We start from the raw sequence: 6,437 nt of genomic DNA on the forward strand, positions 1-6,437 counted from the left end.
CTTATATTACATAAAGAAAGCTCCATAAGAAAAGTTCTGATAGAGTGGAGGTAATGTGGTATTTTTGGTTGGTACACATGAAGATATAAAAGCAGATGTCATCCTCTGTTGTACTTCAGATATCCTGCTTGCTTATGTAGCCAGCAAGGTAGCCTGCTTTAATAATTTAAATTAATCTTCCAAACTGATTTTACCAGAATATTTTATTTTTTTAATACCTTTAATTACCTCTATTACAGATATTTTATCAAATTTTTAGTATTTTTCTCATGGTTTTAAGACTTCTTTCTTTTTTTTTTTTTCTTTTATACTGGGGATTGAACTCACGAGCACTGATCCACTGAGCAACATCCCCAACCCTTTTTATTTTTTATTTTGAGACAGGAATTCACTTAATTCCTTATGGCCTCACTGAGTTGCTCAGGGCTTCACCAAGTTGCTGAGGCTTATCTTGAACTTGTGATCTTCCTTCCTTAGCCTACTGAGCTGCTGAAATTATAGGCATGCACTATCATGCCCAGCAATACTTAAGTACGGAGACGAGATGCTCAATTCTTTTGTTTGTTTTTTGGTCAGGAAAATAGTCATATTTATCTCAGTCACCATGAGGTAGCATAAATATTTTTGGTCCAACCTTTGTACTTTCAGGGTTTTTTTCCAATTGAAATTTTTATATGGATTCTCAGTACATATGCAAAAGATTAGTGGCATAAATGTATTTTTTTATGAAGTGAACAGTGGAGTTGATGAGCTTTAAATTGAAATTCAGATTCTAGTTAAATAAGAAGTCTTAATTTATTTTAGTTTCATAGTATTTTAAAACATCTGATTTACATAAGTAGCAGCAAATGGTGATTCATGTTTTTAACTTTTCATTTTGAAATATTTTTTAGATTCATAGAACTGTTCCAAAGGTAGCAGAGAATCCTGTAATCCTTCACCTAGCTTCCTCTAATGTTAATATTTTACATAATCATGATGTAGTATTAACAAAACTAAGAAATTATCATTGATATATTATTTAAATTTTATTCTTACTTCACCAGGTTTTCCACTAATTTTTTTTCTATTCCAGAATTCGAACTAAGATACCACTTTACATTTATTTAGCTGTCATTTGTCTTAGTCTCTAACAGTCTGCCACAGTATCCTTGTCTTTTTTTCTTTCATGACCTTGAAATTTTTGAAGAGTAATGGTCAGAAATTGTGGATGATATCTCAGTTTGTCTGATATTTTCTCATGATTAGCCTGAGGTTATGAATTTTTGAAAATACCACCATAGTGATGAGCCCTTCTCTTTGTATTATGTCAGGGAGTGCTTTGTTAAGCTATATCTGCTAAGGTTTTCTACTGTAGGTTAATATTGGTTCTCTAGCATTGTTGTAAATGAATGGATGAGTATATACAAGTTTATAGCCTCAAGGGAAAAGAGATTAGTCTTTGCTTTCTGGAGAGATGCATATGAAAGAACATGTGGCTATGTTGAAACCACCACAAGAATTAGTACATTTGGGGAGATATGAGGTAGCACAAAAAAACAGTTTCTCACTTAATTTAGTTTTAACCAATTGTTAACATTGAGTGGATATTGCCTGCAATAACTATTACTATGGTGTTCTAATGGTGTGCCTGTTCTTTTGCCTATCCCACACTGCCTTGATTAAGGTAGTAAACCTTGATATTGGGTAATGTGAGACTTCCAAATTTTTTCTTTTAAAGAATTGTTTTCACCATTATGGTTTATTTACCTTTTCATGTAAATTTTAGAATGAACTTGTATATACAAAAATGCTTGCTGGGCCTTTGATTGAAAGTGCCTTGAGTCTATGGATGAAATAAGGGGAATTTACATCTCAACAAGATTGTCTTTATGAATCTTTCTCTACCTTTATTTATATTTTTAATAATTTTCATCCTATACATATTTTGATATATTTATACCTAAGGACTTTGTTATTTTTTTGGTACAATTATACATTTTTAAAAAATTTCAAATCACAGTTGTTTATTTCTTATATATGTAGGAATACAATTGACTTTCATATATTGCCTGCTCCTATGTCCTGCAACCTTACTAAAGTCATTTTTAATTCTAATAGTTTATTGTAGCTCCTTTCATATTTTCTCCATGAAATATGTCACATGAAAGTATTACAGTTTTACTTTTCAATATGTCACATAAAAGTATTTACAGATTTTTTTAGGTTTTTTTAAAATTCTAATTTGTTATATATGACACCAGAATGCAGTTCAATTCATATTACACAAATGGAGCACAATTTTTCATGTCTGGTTGTACACAAAGTAGAGTCACACCATTTGTGTTTTCATACATGTACTTAAGGTAATGATGTCCATCTCAATCCACCGTGTTTCCTACCCCCATGTCCTCTCCCTTCCCCTTCCTCCCCTCTGCCCTATCTAAAGTTTGTCTATTCCTCCCATGCTCCACCCCCACATCCTCATTATGAATCAGCATCCTTATATCAGAGAAGACATTTGGGTTTTGGGGATTGGCTAACTTCACTTAGCATTATATGCTCCAACTCCATCCATTTACTTGCAAGTGCCATGATTTTATTCTCTTTTAATGCAGAATAATATTCCGTTGTTTATATATACCACATTTTCTTTATCCATTCATCTACTGAAGAACATCTAGGTTGGTTCCACAGTTTAACTATTGTGAATTAAGCTGCTGTAAAACATTGATGTGGCTGTGTCCCTGTAGTATGCTGTTTTTAAGTCCTTTGAATTTAGGCAGAGGAGAGGGATAGCTGGGTCAAATGATGGTTCCATTCCAAATTTCATAAGGAATCTCCATACTGCTTTCCATATAGGCTGCACCAATTTGCAGTCCCACCAGCAGTGTATAAGTGTACCTTTTTCCCCACATCCTCGCCAATACTTATTGTTGTTCTTAATATCTGCCATTCTGACCAGAGTGAGATAAAATCTTAGAGTAGTTTTGATTTGCATTTCTCTAATTTGCGAGAGATGTTGAACATTTTTTCATATGTTTGTTGACTGATTGTATATCTTCTGAGAAGTGTCTGTTCAGTTCCTTGGCCCATTTATTGATTGGGATGTTTTTTTGGTGTTAAGATTTTTGAGTTCTTTATATATCCTAGAGATTAGTACTCTTATCTGATGTGTGTGTGGTAAAAATTTGCTCCCAAAATGTAGGCTCTGTATTTACCTCACTGGTTGTTTCTTTTGCTGAGAAGAAGCTTTTTAGTTTGAATCCATTCCATTTATTGACTCTTGATTTTAATTCATGAGCTATAGGATTCTTATTAAGGAAATTGGGGCCTAATCTGACATGATGGAGATTTGAGCCTACTTTTTCTTCTAATAGGTGCAGTGTCTCTAGTTTAATTTCTAGGTCCTTGATTCACTTTGAGTTGAATTTTGTGCATGGTGAGAGTTAGGGGCTTAATTTCATTATGTTCCATGTGGATTTTCAGTTTTCCCAGCACCATTTCTTCAAGAGGCTATCTCTTCTCCTATGTATGTTTTTGGCACCTTTGTCTAATATAAGATGACTGTATTTATGTGGGTTTGTCTCTGTGTCCTCTATTCTGTACCATTGGTCTACAAGTCTGTTTTGGTGCCAATACCATGATGTTTTTGTTACTATTGCTCTGAGGTATAGTTTAAGATCTGGTATAGTGATGCCGCCTACCTAAGGATTGTTTTAGCTATTCTGGGTCTCTAATTTTTCCATACAAATTTCATGACTGCTTTTTCTATTTCTATGAGGGATGTCATTGGGATTTTGTTTAGAATTGTATTAAATCTGTATATGCTTTTGTTAGTGTGGTCATTTTGACAATATTAATTCCACCTATTCAAGAACAAGGGAGATATTTCCATCTTCTAAGGTCTTCTTTAATTTCTTTCTTTAGCATTCTGTAGTTTTCATTGTCTTTTTTTTTCATTGTCTAGTTTTCATAGGTCTTTCACTAAGTTGAGTCCCTGGTATTTTATTTTATTTTTTTAAGGCTATTGTAAATGGGGTGGTTTTCCTCATTTCTCTTTCAGAGGATTTGTCACTGATATACAGAAATGCATTTGATTTATGGGTGTTTATTTTATATTGTGCTACTTTGCTGAATTCATTTATTAGTTTTAGAAGTTTTCTGGTGGAATTTTTTGGGTCTTCTATGAGTAGAATCATATCATCAGCAAATAGGCTAATTTGAGTTCTTTTCCTATCCGTATCCCTTAAATTTCTTTTGTCCGTTTAATTGCTGTGACTAGTCTTTCAACAACTGTGTTAAATAAAAGTGGTGAAAGAGAGCATCCCTGTCTTATTACAGGTTTTAGAGGGAATGCTTTCAGTTTTTCTCCATTTAGAATGATGTTGGGCTGGGGCTTAGCATAGATAGCTTTTACAATGTTGAGCTAAGTACCTGTTTTCCCTAGTTTTTCTAGTGTTTTGAACATGAAATATTCGACAATATTTTATCAAATGCTTTTTCCACATCCATTGAGATGATCATATGGTTCTTATCTTTAAGTTTATTGATTTATTGATTTCCGTATGTTGAATCAACCTTGCGTCTCTGGGATGAACTGCCCACCCCTCCTGCCCCTTGATCGGGTGTGCTATTTTTTTGATATGTTTTTGTATTCAATTTGCCAGAATTTTATTGAGAATTTTTGCATCTATCTGAGAATGTTTCACTAGAGTTATTGGTCTGAAGTTCTCTTTCTTTGATGTGTCTTTGCCACATTTTGGAATCAGGGTAATATTGACCTCATACAATGAGTTTGGAAGTGTTCCTTCTTTTTCTATTTCATGAAATAATTTGAGGAGTATTGGTATTAGTTCTTTGAAGGTCTTATAGAACTCAGCTATGTATTCATCTAGTCCTGGGCTTTTCTTGGTTGGTAGGCCTTTGATGGTGTCTTCTGTTTCATTGCTTGTAATTGATCTGTTTAAATTGTGTATATCATCCCCTCTGCCCCATCTAAATCATGTGTCTATAGAAATTTGTGGATGCCTTCAGTATTTTTTATTTTATTGAAGTACAAACTTTCAAAATAATTTCTAATTATCTTCTGTATTTCTGTACTGTCTGTCATGATGTTTCCTTTTTCATCACAGATGTTAGTAATTTGAGTTTTCTCTCTCCTCTTTGTCAGCATGGCTAAATGTTTATCAATGTTATTTATTTTTTCAAAGAACCAACTTTTCATTTTGTCAATTTTTTCAATTATTTCTTTTGTTTCAATTTCATTGATTTCAGCTCTAATTTTAATTGTTTCCTGTCTTTTACTGCTTTTGGTGTTGATTTGTTCTTCTTTTTCTGGGGCTTTGAAATGTAACATTAGGTCATTGATTTGTTGACCTTTTCTTCTTTTAAGGAATGAATTCCATGCAATGAACTTTCCTCTTATTAACTGCCTTCATAGTGTCCCAGAGATTTCAATATGCTGTATCACTGTTCTCAATTTCCTCTAAGAATTTTTTAATCTTTTCTTTGATGTCTTTTGCAATCCATCGTTCATTCAATAGCATATTATTTAGTCTCCAGGTGTTAGAGTAGCTTTTATTTTTTATTTGATCTTTGATTTCTAATTTCAATCCATTATGATCTGATAGAATGCAGGGTAGTATCTCTACATTTTTGTATTTGCTAAGAGTTGCTTTGTGGCATAATATAAGGTCTGTTTTAGAGAAGGATCCATGTGCTGTTCTATATATGTCAGTTAAGTCTAAGTTACTGATTGTTTTATTGAGTTCTGTAGTTTCTTTGTTCAGCTTTTGTTTGGATGATCTATCCAGTGGTGAAAGAGGTGTGTTAAAGTTATCCAGAATTACTGTGTTGTAATCTATTTGATTCTTCAACTTGACAAAGAGTTTGTTTGATGAAAGTAGATGCTCCATTGTTTGGGGCATATATATTTATAATTGTTATGTCTTGTTGATGAATGGTTCCCTTGTGCAGTATGAAATGTCCTTTTTTTTATCCCTTTTGATTAACTTTGGCTTGAAGTCTACTTGTTTTGATATGAGGATGGAAACCCCTGCTTATTTCTGAAGTCCATGTGAGTGGTATGCTTTTTCTCAACCTTTCACCTTCAGTCTGTGGATGTCTTTTCCTATGAGATGAATCTCTTAGAAGCAGCATATTATTGGATTTTTAAATCCAATCTGCCATTCTATGTCTTTTGATTCGTGAGTTTAGGTCATTAACATTCAGGGTTATTATTGAGACATGATTTGTATTTGCAGCCATTCTTGTTTATTTTTGGTATTTAACTGACTTGGTTTCTCCTTTGATTTTTCCTTTAGTGTAATACCTCCCTTTGCTGATTTTCATTGTTGTTTTTCATTTCCTCCTCATGGAATATTTGCTGAGGGTATTCTGTAGTGCAGGCTTTCTAGCTATAAATTCTTTTAACTTTTGTTTATTAGAAGGTTTTT

The sequence above is a fragment of the Marmota flaviventris genome, chromosome 8 (genome assembly GCF_047511675.1).
Source record: "Marmota flaviventris isolate mMarFla1 chromosome 8, mMarFla1.hap1, whole genome shotgun sequence".
Classification (NCBI taxonomy): Eukaryota; Metazoa; Chordata; class Mammalia; order Rodentia; family Sciuridae; genus Marmota; species Marmota flaviventris.